The sequence below is a fragment of the Cydia amplana genome, chromosome 16 (assembly GCF_948474715.1).
Source record: "Cydia amplana chromosome 16, ilCydAmpl1.1, whole genome shotgun sequence".
Classification (NCBI taxonomy): domain Eukaryota; kingdom Metazoa; phylum Arthropoda; class Insecta; order Lepidoptera; family Tortricidae; genus Cydia; species Cydia amplana.
The window spans coordinates 6,057,483-6,076,621 of record NC_086084.1 but is presented as its reverse complement, the minus strand read 5'-3'; positions in this window follow the sequence as shown (position 1 = coordinate 6,076,621).

Genomic DNA, 19,139 nt, shown 5'->3' with positions numbered 1-19,139 from the left:
AAGTGTAATAAAACGATAGGTAATCAGCTTATTCGCGGAACTCGCGGTAAAAATTAATTAAATGGACCACATTTTATATTAGTATGCTAACATGTTCACGAAAAATAGGAGCATGACAATACTTAGGTATCTTTGCACCGAGCAGAATCGTCTGCTAGGTGTCCTATGCTAATGAGAATTGCGAATGTAAAAATAATGCTAATGTAAATTGCTTTTATGTTCTTAAAAAACGTTTTTTACCGTTCACTCCACCAGTATACATCAGCCTTATATCCATGATTAGCTTCATCTGATCAGGTGAAAATGCTAGCTATTCCACATTGAAGTTGACACATTACACATAACATAAGTGAGTCGTGAAGCGTAGAACAGACATCCGTCACGGTGCTCGCGTCCACCTTGCCATGCGAATGATTAAAAACCAAACGTTTGAAAAGCATAAAAATTATATGCACTTAACACCTTCTTCCTTTAAACGCATATGTTGAAAAAGGCCGTAAGTACATGTGAAACTCATGCGCATTTATTTCGTTGTTCTTTTGATTTGCTAAGCATCAGTTCTATTAGCATCTATGAAAGCTTTTAATTCCTGTACGATGTCAGAATTTTAAATCGTTCAGTGGAACTTGTTGAGTTATGTATTGAGTTAGCAAAAACGGATGTGATTGCTTTTTCAGTTGATTACATGACTATGTGTATTGATACATTAAGTACATAATTACATATGTACCTGCATTTAATACTTACATAAACATGGTAAGAAAAGCGTCTACGAGTATGTCACTTTCCCAACACAAAACTGTATACCTACATTACCTACTGGGTCTATTTTATATAGGTATAGATATACCTAGGTATATAAAATATGTATGTAATATGGACAGTCAAACATATCTGAATATATTCAGATATGTTTAACTGTCCATATTACATACCTACTTGTCGTAGCTATATAATAAAACGTACAGTCACCATCAGATATGTATTTATATTGGATTGTTTTCTATTATCAAGGCGTTATGAGTGCAAGTTCAGATAATGTTGAACAAATTGCTTGCTCCGTTAAAACTGATGTACCTTACCTACCTACTTATATTTAAGTTTTACTTATATACTGATTATATTTAACTTATGTCACTTGTTTACAAAACTAAGACGCAAACTAATGATCGTTGCATAATCGAAACGCGATATATTTGCATTAGGAGTTCATTGCGTGAGTTCGGACTATTAGTCATCCCTTGATTATGTTTGAGCGTCTTCACTAAACGTATTTGATGATCGGATTATGGGGTTATATGGTATATCATTACTCGAAAATTTCAAACATCTTATAAAATACTTAGTTTCATTATTATTTAAATTAGGTTTTATAGCTGCATTTGTCATGAATAAAGCAAACCCATGCATGCATGTTCAGATTAACATACATGACTTGGGTTCTAAAACATTAACAAACTATAAATGTAAGTAAAGTAGCTCCAACGCTATACGAGTATGTATATCCCCATGCAAGTTATTTCGAAAACGTGGTAAGTAATTTGAAAATTTAAGAATAGTTCAATTTTTAGGGTTCCGTACCCAAAGGGTAAAAACGGGACCCTATTACTAAGACTCCGCTGTCCGTCCGTCCGTCCGTCCGTCCGTCCGTCCGTCTGTCACCAGGCTGTATCTCACGAACCGTGATAGCTAGACAGTTGAAATTTTCACAGATGATGTATTTCTGTTGCCGCTATAACAACAAATACTAAAAACAGAATAAGATAAAGATTTAAGTGGGGCTCCCATACAACAAACGTGATTTTTGACCGAAGTTAAGCAACGTCGGGCGGGGTCAGTAATTGGATGGGTGACCGTTTTTTTGCTTGTTTTTTGTTGATGGTGCGGAACCCTCCGTGCGCGAGTCCGACTCGCACTTGGCCGGTTTTTTTTTTCAATTATAAATTTGTAAACTTGTGTCATAAAAATCCTTTGCGCTCGTCGTAGTTTTAGTCATATTTGCACAATGTACAGTCAAACAAGTTATTAGCTTTATCACCTTTGCATACAAATATGTACGTATGCAATTATGCAGGTGTGTTAAGTTAATAATAGTTTTGCAGACTATACCTACTATTAGACTGTTACTACTTTGTACCTAGTTTACTTACCTATATCTCCAAACATTAATTTCATTTATTATCCATGTAGCAGTAAAAATAGTAATTATAATGATTACAGCATTAACAAGCATAGGTCAGCGGTTTTAAATACGTAGAGTGACCAACACCAACTACAATTGATTGATTCTAATAAAATTATTAATACAGTTAGTGCGCGTAAAAGTGTAAGGAACATGGTTTTGTGTCAATATTTACGGGTTTCTAGGTTGCTTTGTATTCGATTGATATCTTAAAATTTTATATCATCGTCTGTAATTGAATTGGAGATGGTAAAAACCCTCAAAGTGGCAGGCGGTAGCATAACGGTCGATTAAGTGAATCGAAGTTAAAATTATCATGGATGATGAAATTAAACTTAAACTACTCTAACTCCTATAATATATTCATATTAGAGGCCTTTAACTCTTAGGAAATGCCATTTAGGCCCACTTGCACCAATCCACTAACCCGGGGTTAACCGGTTAAACCTGGAGTTACCATGGTTACCAGTCCATTTGATACTAGTTTAACGGTTTAATATGTCAGCTCCCACGGTTCATATATGAGCCAGAACGCTTATGGTGACGTCATATCGTGGGATTCGACAGATTAACCGCTTAACCCCGGGTTAGTGGGATGGTGCAAGTGAGCCTTATGTACCTATTTGTAAAGGGTAAGGTAAACGTACCTACTTACTATAATGATATAATATAATAGGATATTATAAGGATGTTGAGTAATTCTGTGATTCGTACTTATAAATTCCATAGTGGCTAAGTGTAAGGCCTGAGTGGACGCTCGAGTTGGGCGTGCAGCGGGGCGGAGCGTGCGGCGTGCATGTTAAACAAATGCAAACGCATAGCAGCGGCCTTAGTGCACGCTGCTCAAATCACTTGTGAGCCCGACGCCACGCTGCACGCCCCGCCGAACGCTCCGCTTCGAGCGTCCACTCAGGCCTTACACTAATCGTTCGTTAAGAAGAATCTAATTTGACTAATCATTCAAATGCCGTAGTCTATGTGAACTTCAATTTTCATATGCATGGACACATTTCTATTTCTCCAACTTTTACTAGCCGTTGACAGTGGCGGCTCCAAAACCGCGACATTCGGCAAATAACCATAAACACCATAATGCCGCACGTTCCGGATGCTTATCAGAGCGTCCGTCTAATGACGGGGACGTGATTGAGCATCGGACACCGCTGGGCTGTTCACTATTACAGATCGCTTCGCTACAGGTAGACCAGTGTGAGTTTACCCTTCGATTACAGACAGTTATTTTGCACCCTTATAGTTTTACTATGCCCACGACAACTTTCGGCAGTCCGCGGTTTACCACAGCGACTTTTAATAGGTAAGTACAGTAATTTGGCAATCATGTTGAAAAATACCAAATAGTACCATTAGTAGTACTTATACATCTTGTACCTACACGTAAAGGAGGAATGTATTTCATGTTGTTCCACGATCCCAATGGTGGTATCGCAAGATAAGTGGGTTGTAAACACATTTTTCAATTGGTCATTTAACTCGTCAGCTATATGAGCCGCAACGCTTATGGTGACGTCATATCGTGGGATTTGACAGGTTAAGAAAAAATATACCGTAAAACGGGGTGAGTAGGTTTCGCGGGGAGAGGTGGGTTATGAATGGGGAGAGAAGGTTTGAGAGGGGGGTGAAAAGGGATTTTAAGGCTACTGCTACAAAAATAATGTACTCCAATTTGAAATGGAGCTATAGTAATACGCATAATAAAAAAAAATCGATCCAACAATCTTCCAAAATCACCTTTGTATGAAAACCCCTCTCACCCCAAATATGAGGCACTACGGGGTGAGGTGGGTTTTCCTCTTTATCGTCAAAGTTATGAAATGGAACTACTCAAAATAAAATAAAAACTAAAATACAAACGTCCGGAACACTTATTACTTATATACACCATTCAGTTTTCATATGTAAAAATAAAATGTTATCGAGGTTTGAATTTCAGTTTTGACCCTACTCACCCCATTTTACGGTATAGGAGGACATTGGCTATGATCGGACAGTATGTGAATATCGTAACAGCTAGTAGAGTACCCTATCGAAAAAGCTACTTCGGTGATTACCTAGGTATGTCACGAATCCTGAGGTCAGCTTATACTGTGAGGATCCGTTGGATTTTACAGTCGAGACAGTGTTTCCTGAATAGGAGAGCGGCTCAGGATGAAAGATGGCCTATGATTTACTTTCTTTATCGTAGTAAGTCCCGCGTCCCGCCACACAGGGTGTCAACAAATTATAACGGCTCTTTAAAACAAGGAATTCAAAGTGTTTCAAACATAAGATTCATATGTAGGTAAATAATCAACGTTGTGTCAAATATATTATATCGTCGATGAAATGCCTGATTGATTCGATTGATATGATACTGTATTCAACTAACTTAATTAACATGTATTATGTATTTGCTTTTAGGTTTGATCGTTTAGCAATAACCTGAACTGCACAAGCCCCTATATTAGTAGAACGAAAGAATTAAGCATCATCAACATCAGCTTATCAACTGTGTCACCACTCATCAGACATCTCGGATTATGTAGGTATCCATAATTAATCCATAGGTATCCATAATCGGAAGATCAGCGCTGGAAGTCGCCATGCAGCAACATGCTGAGGTGAGACCATTTCGTGGCACTTTATCCTTTTATTCTTTGTTATATCTCTGTTATATCTGTTTCTATTTTGTGTTTGTGCTCACGAATAAAATTATTTCTATTCTATTTCTATTCTATTCATAATTTAACTGTGAAGGCAATCCTTAGCTCGACGTTCTAAGCCCTTTCCCATCTCCTGACCGAACCATCACTTATTCTTTACCTGCGGCGGCCCTAACCGCAATTTTATGTCAATAATAGGGTCTACGGTTTGCCGGTCACAGATCCGGTGATTTTCACAATAAAGACATTCTAGATTCGGATCACAAAGGAATTTGTTCAAATGCATACAATTTACGACATTACAGGGTTGTGGAGACGTGCCGATTTGTTACTTATAGGGGAGATGGTCTTAAAGTGTCGTAGGTATCAGATCAAATTGACCGACAATAAGGAAGTGTTCTAGATCTTTCTATCGGCAATAGAAAAGTTTATGTTGGTTTCAAAACAAATACTTAGATACGGTACTTAAGTTAGGCACCTTAGGTACCTAAATTGTATCTACTGAGAAATTATTTAGTCTTCGGTGTCTTAATAATTATTTGTTGAATCATAGTCATGGCATCATATCGTTCATAATGATGTAACTGACGCGAAACTAAACTTATTGCAACGCAAATATAAGTACAGAAGCTTCTTCAGTTACTCTCGCGTTAACCGTTTCGATGCGGATGGCACGACAGGCGAGTCATCAATGTTTTTAACGTGTGGCGTATAAGCGTATGACACGACAGGCGTGCCATCCGCAACGAAAACTGGAATCGCCGCCACAGTCAAGTTTTCGAAAATGGAACATGCAACGAAATCCTTAACGTACGTACTAACGAATGGCCACGTAAACCTTCTTTGTAAGAAAACCAGGTTTATTAATATTCAGTTAAGTGTGTTACCTGTTTTTATCGTAAGCTAGTGCCGTAAGTGGTCATCTAAATCGTTATATCACTGCACCAGCTTGGTACATCACTTACCTTATCGTGTCACATCAAACCAGCGTCTTCATTGCGTCATCATAATACAACATCACCACGAATTCAATTACAAACTCATGGGTTTTTGATGTGAAATGAAGATGAAGTTATTAAAAAGTCGTTTTGTGTTCTAGTGCAATTTGAGCATCATTTGTCGGGTAAAACAGTAAATCATCACTTTCACTGGGTTTCATAACGAATCCCCGGTCTAATTGGTGCCGTCGGATATTACCAGTTATTACACTGTTGTACGTGTAGATCATTTACGTGTTAGATGGAGCATATGTGATACTAGCAAAGCCGCAGGTCGAGCTTGCCTATAGACTTTTCTTTTAAAATGCCTAGGAGTGAAAAGGTAATAGATATTTACTTTTGCACGTTATCACGGAATGGTTTGGATGTAGGATATATATCTGTCTGCCTCGCATTCTTTACCTATGCTACGTATCTATACCGTTTTCATCAAATGCGTGGCATCCATGAAGCTCCTTTCCCGCCGATTTAATTTAAATAAGACTTAAAGAAGAAAATAAATATCTTATCCCACTTTCCGGAAGAAAACCTCAATCAAATTAAGCTTTGGTTTGACAAAGATACCTAAAACATGTTAAATATTACAATTAAGTAACATTTTTAACAAACAAGACTTGTTGTACTACAAGTTTGCAATGCTACTTCATTATACAATTAAATACACGTCGCATACACCTACAGCTCTACTACTCTTGTGCTCATGAATTGCGCAAACCTCCATAAATTCCTTACAATGCGGAGTCTATGCGAAGTAATCTGTATTTCTACGTCTAAAACAATCTGCGTGTTGCTATTTACATTCAGACACGTCAATATTTACGACGGATTTGTAAACAATAATTAATTATTCAAGTTGTTTCAAATGTTTGTTTACTTATTTATAGCCCTTTGCTTGATTAATTACTTTATTTCATGTGTATGATCTGAAAGAGAATAATGTTTTTCAAGTTTAAGTATACCTATGTATGGACAGGCAACGTAAACTTGGTGATAAAAGGTAAATATGGCAATTGACAGATGGCCGGCTCCGTTATTAAAATTTACTTTCATTGCTCACGAAATACTAACAAATCTGTGAAACCTTTCCAAACTCCGCCTGAATTACTGTATGATAAAATTAATTAGCTACCAATATGGGAAAGACACAGAGATTGCCGAAATTAGGCCACATTAACACTCAATTCGATTCCAGTACTTGCATGCTGTGTAGGTATTATTATTAGTGGCGCAAGCGCATGCGAGTCGATTTCTTGGACGATACCTTGTAGTGAGGTCTACAAATAACTTGTGAGCGATAAGGACGCAGCTATGTTTTAGTATGAAATAGCGTAGCAGTACAGAAGAAGAAGAATTGACAAATACTTGCGTAAGGATCTCCAAAGTGACCTATTATTATTGAGTGAGGCATATTATTGTAATAACAGGTTACTTACAATACTGACCTCGACAAGATTTTCTGCGATCTTGACCAAATCATCGGTTTTATATCACGTCAATTGCACTCAAATCTGGTAACTCTTTAAGCTACGTCGACATCCTCGATTCTGCGGATTTCCTCTAAAAATGTAACCAAGCCTTCTTACATCCCAGACAAAGAAATAAATAGGCTACATGACTAATTTTCATTTATGGGATCAATCGATCGGGTTTGTTTTTAGGATCAAATGTCTATTGGGACCCATTGCATTATACATCAACACAAAAGTCAGAAATTATAGTCAAGGTCCGACAGTCGCACTTCACTCGCGAAACGCCCCTCACAAAAGGATAAGTGATCGTGACGTCAAGGTTATGACGACCGGTCTGGCCTAGTGGGTAGTGACCCTGCCTGTGAAGCCGCGGTCCTGGGTTCGAATCCCAGTAAGGGCATTTATTTGTGTGATGAGCACAGATATTTGTTCCTGAGTCATGGTTGTTTTCTATGTATTTAAGTATTTGTATATTATATATATCGTTGTCTGAGTACCCACAACACAAGCTTTCTTGAGCTTACCGTGGGGCTTAGTCAATTTGTGTAATAATGTCCTATAATATTTATTTATTATTATTTATTTAATTTATTTAAAGGTCACTGAGATCCCATCTTGTAGTATGGACAAAACAAGAAAATTGCGTTTGTGTACAATATTTTTCTGGATAAAATGTAAGGAATCGAATTTATCGTTTTTGGAAGTTAAAAAAAAAATCTTAATTTTTGAAACTTTCAGGTCCTGTATTGTTGTAACATTTCCGTATTTTATTTTATTATCCATATTATTGTGATAAATTGCTCATTTGCTATCTATTTTACTACATTTTGTTATAAAATTCAACATGTATCATAATCCCTATTGCACTAAGTGAACTGAAGTAGGTTTACTGGTTCGTTCGACTCGCATTCTCTGTATACGATTGAAACATTTACAAAGGCTTGTTAAGGGCTATAAAATTGACTTTTATTGCCACGCCAGTATTCTTTAGTGTTTTATCTTTCCGAACAAAGAATATGCATTTAGAGTAGGTAGCCTTGAAGGGATCCAGTTTTCTCTTTTTCATATGTTTTACTTCCTTTGCCATAATTATTTCACGTTTCATTGCTCCATGTTTCAGTGGCATTGTACCTTTCATTTGTCTTGCATACTGGTATCACTTCATTTTGGCTATATTTATTATACTTCGTTTTTTTTAGCATTAGAAATTTGGTAAACAATCTTGACGTGTCTTTTAATTGAAAAATACATTTTAAAAATAAGTTACGGTAAATATGTAACAATTATGAATCTAATACGATCTTTTATAGTCTTCTGCTTTCATAAGTAATAGTTATTGATTTTTAAAAAGTGTTTTTCAATTAAAAGACATGTCAAAATCGCTTACCTTCTTTCAAGTTTTCTCTAAATTATTTATTTGGAGATTAACCCAAAGAGGTTATTTCGTAAATGTTTCATTTCTTTTTCAGTTTTTATCTGAGATTTTAAACTAAATATTAGTAGTAAAACACTTGTTGCACAATACAAGTAGGTAGGTACAAAAGGCAAAATCATACCCCTTAAATAAGGGGTTCTTCCAGCTAGCCTATAATTTTATTCTTCGAGTCTTATAAATGTGGTTTGTTACATTATACATATTTGTGAAACGAAAATACATTTTTAAGTAAGACTTATTGTAAAAAAATTTACATTGTTACACTTTCCACTTACCAATCAGCAGTAGGTATAGGTACCTACTATGAAACCATTTCTCCCGCTTTCGAACTTGAAAAAGTATCAAAACAAATGCGTCATGATATTAATTTCAATATATTAGTGCATGTCATGATGCTCACAGTGTGACAGTGTGGGTGCCTCTGACTCGGCATAGCTGGCCATGGGCAGTGGGCTAAAGTCTGACTCGAGTAACTATTTTTCTAGCTACACTAAATGCTTTTCTATATTACATACTTACTCAAGATACGTTGAAAAATACTTGAACCTACCTGCATATTTTACTGGAACTTGAATTTGGAGTTGGACCATAGTTGTAAGTTGTGGACTAAAGTTATCTAATTTTACGGTACCATAATAAATCTATTGAGGTGTGCTTTTTGCCCGGTAATCGTATGATTTCTAGGATGTTATGCGTATGGGGAAACATTTCCGTGTCATCGCCGGATGGAAACTGATTGCAAAAAACATTCTCATCGGCATTACATGGTAATGTTGACAGTTAAGATTTATTGCCATCATATTGATTGTTGGCAGTTGATGGCGGAGGCAAGTGATCATGTTGTTGCTTCATAAACATATTATAGAAATCAGAATGAACTTTTATATGTAGGATTTCTCTAAATCCAATAAGTTATTTGAGTGATCAAAAATCACATAGGATAAAAATAAAATAGGCATAAAATAAGTAGTTTTAATTTTAATACTTAGCATAAATAATCAATAATTTAGGTACATATTAAGGGCTTAGATACATATTCGGTTTGATTTCTAAATGGTTAAATGATTTCTAGATCTATCCAAATGTCAAGGAAATACTTATCACACCATTATTCATACTGTTTAATGTGGTTATCTTACAGTAGTTACGATAATGTTCTCTTGTAGCCATAATTGCTGGCCGGTTGAGATTGCTTCTCTGAGAGGCTGATTCAGATTGAACAATTTGGTATGGATTTGATCTTATTTTGATACGGCATTGACAATGTGTACCAATTAGCGTTAGAGGGTCACGCTGATTGGTGCTGACGAAAGGCAATCAGGAGTTGTGTCATAAAGCATTGCGCACCATCAAATAACCATATTAAATTGATAAAACAGCACCGGCTCCACTATTTCAATTTAATGCACCTCTAGTTTAAAATCGCTTAACCACTGTAACTGTCACAAAGATAATTACGCTTAGTATAGAGCGTGAGAATTTCGTCAAGTAGGAGAAGGTTTTTTAATTTTTGTAGAACAATAAGTAGGTGAAACGGTTTAGTGACCAGACCAATATTATGTATAAATTGTGATGAAAATTCAACATGACTTGGGTAAACTTAGGTAAATTTAGTGCAACCGACTTACCCCCAGGGCTATAACCGCGAAAATCGAAGTTCGCAAATTGCGGGCATTTTTCTCTGTCACTCTAATTACGCCTTCATTGGAGTAAAAGAGAAAGATCCCTGCAATTTGCGAAAAACGGTTTTCGCGGTAACCCCTCTGATTCATAAACGCCTGCTAAGTTAATCAGCTAATGATCATCGTTTGTCCCTCTCTATGGGATAACGACAGATAGGGATAAACGACGATCATCAACTGATTAAGTTAGGGGCCGTTTATGAATAACGCCATTAATCAATAAGACGTTGAAGTTTGAAGTTCACAGCAATTAGGTTTACAACTCTCCTGTGGACATGCAAAGTTAAGGGCTAAGAAGCTTTACCTATTAACTTCAAGATATAATTAACCATTACTATATTAAGCACAGTACCCACAAGCTGTTTACTGTTGTTCACAGGACTGAATGATGTCGATTTAGTTTTAAAATCTGCTTGACCCTTAAAAGATGTGGATACGGTTAGTTTTAGCTAGTAAATAATACTATAAATGGTCAAGCAAATCTTGTCAGTAGAAAAAGTCGCGAAATTTAAATTTTCTATGGGACGATATCCCTTCGAGCCTACATTTTTCAAATTTGCCGCCTTGTTCTACTGAAAAGATCTGCTTTACTATATATACCTAATCTCCTGGCATTTCATGAACGATGTGTTGCATGATGTGGTGTGGCCAAAACATTTAACTACACATTCTACGAAAATGTAACTTTCTTTTAATGATTTCTCAGACACACCTACTAGGTATAATAAGTAATTATCATAATTAAATTCTTTAAACTTATAAACAACAAAATGTTAAATGCAACGCAGTGTGAAATTAAAAGTCAACATTAATTTCATTTATTGAACAGTATTATTTATATAAAAAGTTTATAATAATAAGCATTAAAAGTCCTTTTAGGTCGTACCAATAAATAAGGCGAATTTTATAGATAGGTACACATTAATGGATTTCAAATCATTGTCTCGGCCTAAATTTTTTTTTACAAGTAATATAAGGTTAATATGATTTCACTACAAATATTTGTTACCTAATTGTCAAATAAGTAAGTAAGTAAGTAAGTAAAGTAAGTAAATATACTTTATTGCACCACAAAGAAAAATACAATAACAGATTTACAGTGTAAATAAAGGTAGCAACAGGCGGTCTTATCGCTCTAAGCGATCTCTTCCAGACAACCTTGGGGTAGCAGGATATAAAGAACAGAAAACTTTTAAAACAGGTAGAGCACGAAATAAATTACAGGAATAAGGTATTTTATCATTAGCTTTCCCCTGATTAATGTTGTACCTAAACCCTCAAACTCTCGCATACTAACGTACAATAGGGCTAGAGAGATTTGCACAATAGTGGGGCGTAAAAAAAAACCTAGCAAAAGTAATTCTTGTATTATGACAGAGCCCGTATCATGAGTCACTGACAGTGTCAAAACTGACATATACGCTATCGAGAACGTAATTTACTTTCTATACATCTCGTTTGCACTTATATGCGAGTACGAGCGAGACGTATAGAAAGTAATTTACGTTCTCGATGGCGTTTATGTCAGTGCCAAACTGATGGTAGCCGTACTGATGTGTAAAGTTATAATTTACTCCGAATTCGACTTACCTACCTACTTAATTGATTATTCTTCAAGTGGAACGACAGTACGAAGTCTCATTTGCAAGCAAAACACTTCATGTTTTCCCATAGTTAGGAAGGCATTTACGCGATCGACGAAGAATGTTGCTGGATACCGACTTCCTTCGCGCTGTGTGAATTTTTATCAGGAAGTATTGTGTATGTTACGTGTATAGATTTGGAAGTCATGAGTCGATTACTGATAAGTTATGAGGTAAATACTATCGCTTTTCACAGCATATAATGTAAAGTCGGCAAATTTTTTGATGGATGATTAAATCTCTGACTTTTACTAGGTATATTAAAGCAAGTAGAAAAACTACAAAATAGGTGACCTACTATTTTATGTGAAAAATATGGTTTTTAAATATAGGTAATTATTATTATGTCTACATGTTTTTTATGGATATCTTTGGAATCAATCGGTATCGTTTACTTTTTCCCGAGGATTAAAATCCAAAAACGCCTCCTCTTTTCGGTGTTTCTATGCGACACCTGTGAAATTTATTCAGTATCTTGTCTGTCAAGCCATTTTTCTCAAGGGTTTTTTAATATAAATAAGTAGTATAAAATAAAGCTCTTTGTTATTAGTTTATAGGATATAAATAAAGGCTTATCAAAGTAATTTTTTTTTTATAAACTTTTTAGTTTATAAACTAGACTACAAACTCATCTTACTTGTCCGTAGCTAATAATTTTAATTTAAGTCAATACTTTGTGGAAGGAGATTGTCGGATTTTCTTGGATGATATTATTTTGATGTCGTAAATCGTTAATAGAATATTATCTTTCGCTGCGACGACAGATCTTGGCCCGAGGGAGTAATTCACTAATGAATAGTTGCTTTGAAATACAACTAAGCTTTCTAAGAATTTGTGTCCCTTACTTGTACCTACTTAGAAGAAATTTATTTTGTTGAAAACATCGAAACTGTCGAAACCGACAACGTACCTATAAATAGTAACTACCGCTCTAAATTTTGAGCCTCAAATCTACACATCGAATAGGTAGGTACCATTGGCAATAAGAAGATAGGACTACTTATAATATTACTTCTCATAAATTATAAAAGCAGGTACAGGAGGCAGTTTGACCGCAGATTTATACAAACTTCGGAGGCAGTTTTGATAATTTGAAAAAGTAATCAATTTGACGTGCCATTCCGATCCCCTATTTTAAATTAAATTGATTGTTATTAAAATTAAATGTTAGCTTTATTATATTGAATCACAGCAAGAAATGTTTTTTTTCTTATTAGGGAAAACGCGGTAGAAGTTAATGACTTATTAAACCTCGAAGGTTTGAGACAGCGGTCGGCAACCTGCGGCCCGCGGGCCGCATGCGGCCCATGAACCTGTCACTTGCGGCCCGCGAGCCTCCCTGGCTATTTTGTATGTAATATTGACAAACGACAATGTCTGATAAAGTCATAAATATTATCAAAGTGCGGCCCGCGTCAACTTAGTTAACTACTATGTGGCCCTTGGCTGCTAAAAGGTTGCCGACCGCTGGTTTAAGCCAGCAAATTGTAAAACCTATTAAGGGGACGGTATATGACGTTTTCGATTTAGACCTCACTTTGTGCAATCAATTTGTTCAATGAATGATTAATAACTGCATTAAATTATACGCAAATCTGTTCACGAAGAAGCCGTGTACCGGCTCTTCACGCCATATTTTTTTTTATTTCCTGTAATTCTCTACAAATCGACACTAAAAGTGTCCAAAAATCAAAATATGGAGTTCCGTTTGAGCAAGACGCATTACAGTTTTGTCTTTGACAGTAATTGAGTTGTTGTGGGATTTTGAAGGCTAGATAACTAAACTACCAGATTATTATCTACTAATATTTTTACTCACAAATACAACACAGAAATTCAATCCCAAATGTAAACTTTCGTATAATTTCCATACATTGACGACATCACTCAAAACTCTTCTTCGAGTCAGATGGCCGTTGGCCTTGCATCGAAGCAGACGTGTACATCGTCATAGCTCGTTTTTGACATTAATAAAGACATTTCATCATATACGCATACGAAAATGTATACCAGTAGATAAATTGTATTTCATAAAATAGGGTAAATAAATATAATCACGTCGAGCTCCAGTCAAATTTTAAATGTGAGTTGTTGTTATTTACGGGTCGTAACGGTCGAAAACAGCAGTAAATTATCCTAAAACAATACGATTACAATCGAATTTAAGAAACTTGTTCCTTCAAAACCCGCTTAAAATGAAAAAAGTTTAAAGACTCGTTTTACTGATTGGGATTGATTTTCATTATGCTGGTATCAATTTTGCGTCATTATAAAAATGTATATGACTTCTGTACGTCAATGACTTTTGATGTCAATTAATTGTAATCTTGTATTTATGTTAGAGAATATTATATGTTCATTTAAATATTACTCATCTATTAATACGAAGCGTAATTCGTTTAATACCTAAAGACTTGCAGTGTCTACACCTACTTTGTTGACGTTCGTTCCGTCTATGTATGCGATTACGTAACGTGCTGTTCTGATAATCTTCAAGAATCAAGATAATTAATAACGGCAAGACCAGCATTTAGTACCAGCGAGTTTTGCGGATTTGGAGACCGAGATGAAGCTTACAGGCCAATATCGCTGCGGCCTGGCCTGCTTATTGTTATGTGTATAAATCGAATGTTATATTAATTTACTATAAAAAACAATGTTTTATTTCAATGACATTCTGTGCGTAGAGGTATGTATGTTTCGGTGATTATAAGAATTATGTCCACACAATAATCGTGCAAAGCAGAGACTGCATTATTTCTTTACGGTATAAGCGGTAAGGAAAAACTCATTGGTATCCTGGCTCGTACCAATGAGTTTTTCGGAACTTATGTACGAAATATCATTTGATATTTACCACTAGCTTTTCGGTGAAGGAGGAAACATCGTGAGGAAACCTGCATACTCGTAGTGCATACATTTGCGAAGAAATTCAAAGCTGTGTGTGAAGTCCCCAATCCGCATTGGGCTAGCGTTGAGATTATTGTCTATACAGGGTGGTCCAAACCGTGACGTCCAAAAATCGTGGGCTATCAATGTACCCCATATGTATGTTAGCCGATTTTTCGTAGTTTTCAAGTTATGATTTTTTAAGCTTTTAACTTTTCCTATGTAGGTAATATTCTCCGACCGTCCTTAGTCTGGGACCGGTCTGAAAACCAGCGCCGGGCACCTAGGCCCGGCACACGCTGAGACTGGAACCCTTTGCCTAATACAAAGATCTTCTCACTTTTGTTTTGTATATGATAACAACTGTTTTATTTTATTATGTAAGTAATTCTAACTCTATTTTATGTTCATGTATGTGGCAATAAACAATTCTTATTCTTATTCTATTCTTATTCTTATTCCTATGAAATTCCGGGGTTCCCATACAGAGTGGCTGAAAAATAACTGCATTCTGTTGCCAGGGAGGTGTTGGGATTATACTGAGCAACTTTTATTATGGGACCAACCCCGAAATCGCGAAAAAAAAATTGGCTTTTTATACATTTTGGCTAGTCCATTTTCTATGGAAGGGTAATTTTTTTTCGCGGTTTCGGGGTTGGCCCCATTGTAAAAGTTGCTCAGTATAATCCCAAAACCTCCCTGGCAACGGAAATGCAGTTATTTTTTAGCCACTCTGTATGGGAACCCCGGAATTTCATATGAAAAGTTAAAAGTAAAAAAAAATCATAACTCGATAACTACGAAAAATCGGCTAACATACATGGGGTATATTCTGAATTTTCTGATAGCCCACGACGTGAGGAATCTAAAAAAAAATTTTTGGACGTCAAGGTTTGGACCACCCTGTATATAGGCTGAATTATTATTATTATTTATAGGCGGTACGGTACCGTTATTATTTATCAATACCGCTTCGTTTTGAAGGTACTATACCTGTTGAAATATAAAGTACGGTACCGGTATAAAATTGCAGCAGGTACATCAATTTTTTATAGGTGTACAGTCAGCTGCAGAGAAAAGGTACCACCCCTGCATACAATCTTCTATGCAGGGGTGACCTGCAGCTGACTGTACCTAAACCATCACTGACCGAGCGTAGGCGAAGGTCTCCGTTTCAGCTTGGGCAAAAATACTTTCGTTTGTTCGAATGTTCTCCTTTGCATATCACATTTCTCAAATATCTCGAGAAAATTTGTAAGCAGGTTCGGTAGTTGGATATAATTACTCGGTTTCTTTTTTTTTTATAAGTTCTAATAGGCAGAGATTGTCATAAAGGACTTAAGCGACAGTAGGGTCTGTGGTACTTAAGACCATTGTGATTATTCGTAGTGTCCGACCGAAGATTCGGTTTCGGTTTCGGTTTCGGCCATAAAATCATGTTTCGGCCGTAGTTTCGGTTTCGGCCAAAAAACGGCCGAATCTTTCGGCCTGGCCGAAACATACGAAATAGTACTTCGTATTATGAAACTAAACTATGTGACAAAGACCAAAAGTTGGCGAGCAAGTAGGACAACAATATTTATATATACAGAAATTTGTGTTTCGGTCGGACACTAATTATTAGGTACTTACTGATTACGCTGCGCCGCGTGGAACGTGAGGTGCGTTGGGGTAAGTACATACAAATCATTCAAGAAAAAAATCCCTTTTAAGATCACTCGTGTGTCTGCCCCTAATAGACTAATTCAATTGAAATTTGGTACACATTTTTCACATATGACAAAGAGTCGGTGATCCAAAGATGGACTAGTAACGTAAATAAATAAACTTTTAACTTTGCGGCCATTTTTTTGTATCGTGTGATATATCAGATACTAAATTGTAAGATATTTACTAATAATAAGCATTGGTCACGTAAATTATTTTTAGTCTTTTTTTGCAAGTATGAATGATATAGAACATTATTTCAATTATTTTTAAAATTAAGCCTATCCAAAGGCGACTTGGAAGATGTGTCATGGGGATCTATATTCGTTGGGTGAAAAACAAGTTTTTTTGTCTAATTATCGTTTAAAACACAATCGATCGGCAATAACGCGGGCACATAAAACAAAAAACTTCTTTTTTCACTCATAAAACTCCTTAAACCTAATAAGAGCTAAACAAAAACAAGTGCGAGTCGGACTCGCATTCTAAGGGTTCCGTATATTAAGTCCGTCTCACGCTTGACTGCACATTTCTTATAGATTTTCCTGACATATATAGGTAAAGAACTACTTTGTGTATTTTTTTCAAAATTTTAGATCCAGTTGTTTCGGAGAAAGTGGGCGGAGAATGATCATTTTTTGCCTATTTTCATGAATAACTGCTGAACTATTAATCCTAAAATTATAAAAAAAGTTATGTTTGAGATTCTTACAATGAGCTCTTTTATTTGATATGTAACACTATATAGTTTAAAAAACATATTTTTTAATTTTTTCATTTACCCCCCCCCAAAAAGGGCTACCGTATTTCAAATTCTCTAAAATACATTTTATTTACGTTACACGTCCATCTTTGGGTCACAAATTTACATTTGTGTGCCAAATTTACATATGTGTGCCAAATTTCAACTGAATTGGTCCAGTAGTTTCGGAGAAAATAGACTGTGACAGACGGACGGACAGACAGACAGACGCACGAAGAATTATATGTATATGCACTTATCCCAACGCACCTCTCGTTCTACGCTGCGCGGGGTTCATTGCCGCTCCTACCGCCGTAAGTGTAAGTACAACTACATCATCAAGGCTACGATCGAAGATAATCAGTTCAGCACTGAAATAATAGCGGTGGAATGCCAGTATAATATTTAATTATTTATTTTAATTTTATAAATTTAATAGCAAAATAAATAGCGAATATAGGATACTCGTACAAGTAAATCTGTAAAGATCTTAGGGGTACATCAGCCGACATATATTATTAAATTTTATTTTGTCGGCCTTAATTAAATTTCCACCCTGCCGAAACTTTATTTATTTAAATTTTTAATTGAATTGATTTTTCGCCTTATGAATAACCGTATAGAGTAGTAAATAACATTTTACATCTGACTTAATGACATCTGGGTTTATTCGGTTTAACTTTACAAAACGCGTATCTCGACAAAGCCATAATATGCAGAAAATAGTTAACAATCAAATGAATTAAATTAGAATTTAAATACGTCACGTGTGACATGAACAGACAAGGAGAGCAAGATTTAATGTATTGTTTCTCTTTCTTCTTTCAATGGAACGTTTTTACAGTTTCTGTTCCTCAAAAGAGGTCAGTGGTTAACACTAAACTCAAAACGCAATCTTAAAAAAACTTGATGGGTCAATGACCTGTCCCAGTAAAGTGAGGTAGTGTGCGTGAAGTGCGCTTGTGTGTGAAATGGGGTAAATTGACAGAATCTGAAAATTTACCCACCTCTACCGTCACCTTAAGTGGATTACTCATGTGAGGATTATAATAGCAAAAACGGACACATACAATGTACATCGGCATTATATCATCCTCACTGAACCGCAAAATTATGATAAGTTTATACGAAAAGTCGTTTCACAGCATGCGCCATTGACGGCGCGTCTTGCAAAAACTGGAAGTTTATTATAATCTGAAATGCACATGTTTTAGGTATGTAAACTTATTGAGTCAACTTTGGAGTTGTACAGTCAACGTCAAAGATATGTTTACACTTTTGCACCTTACTCCTTTGTAATAAGGCGAAAAAATGTAAACATATCTTTGACGTCGACTACACACACTAAGTACACACTTATAGTGCTAGTACAAAAAGTGGCGGAGTATCTAATGTCCGTATAAACGTATGCAGTTTCAGTATCAGAGACAGAAACTAATAAAGATTGGTAATCACAGTCAGTAAGCTTTAAATTGGCATTTGTCGAGCATGACTCCGTAAAGAGCGTAAAGATTGACACAACAGATAGAGGGCAAAACGCTTAAAAATATAGTTAGGAGGGAGAAAATTCACCCCGCCTTATTTCGTATACAAAAAAAGATGTAGAACCATATTTGTAAATAACATGAAGTTCTACCATATCACACGAGCTTCGTATTCCAGCACGCTATGAAGATTCAAGATTGACAGTCTTTACTATTTATATCCCTACAGTTATAATCGTACGCCTACG